Source organism: Penaeus monodon, chromosome 15 (assembly GCF_015228065.2).
Source record: "Penaeus monodon isolate SGIC_2016 chromosome 15, NSTDA_Pmon_1, whole genome shotgun sequence".
Taxonomy (NCBI): domain Eukaryota; kingdom Metazoa; phylum Arthropoda; class Malacostraca; order Decapoda; family Penaeidae; genus Penaeus; species Penaeus monodon.
The window spans coordinates 38,472,176-38,472,652 of NC_051400.1; the positions used below are offsets into that span (position 1 = coordinate 38,472,176).

At 36.5% G+C, this 477-nt stretch overlaps 1 protein-coding gene across 2 annotated transcripts in view; it reads left to right on the forward strand.

Annotated features, from left to right (window-relative positions):
* LOC119582023 (protein tramtrack, beta isoform-like) overlaps positions 1 to 477 on the forward strand; it is a 34,622-nt gene that overhangs the window by 30,301 nt on the left and 3,844 nt on the right. The window lies entirely within an intron of this gene.

Here is a 477-nt window from a genome sequence, read left to right on the forward strand (position 1 = left end):
AAATGAAGACTAGAAAATTATAGCCCATTCTGCATACTCTGGTGCAAAATTTAAATCGAATGAGATGAGTATTTCAACATATCTAAACATGACCCTATATTTTATTGTGATATTCTTTGATGCCAAATAAAAAATCCAATCCAGCAATCCTCTCCGTTCTTAAAATCAGCATTATCTTATGCACAGAGTCTTTGATGTCATGATAGGCAATATAACTGATTTTTGCCAGACAAGTTCATCTGCTAAGCTTGAAGTTCTCCCAGCAAAATATTCTTTCCAGGAAGATAAAATGTGTTTCTTATATAGAGATTGCTTTTTACAGCTAATATTAGTGTGGTGGTACACTCCCCTTGGTGTTCAGCCCCTAGTCTTTGCTTGGGTGATGTTTGCATTCAGTCTAATGCATATGGGATATCAGTGATGCAATGTCTACTTGCTGTGTCTTGTGCATGATGACTGAGCTGTCGGATATTGTTG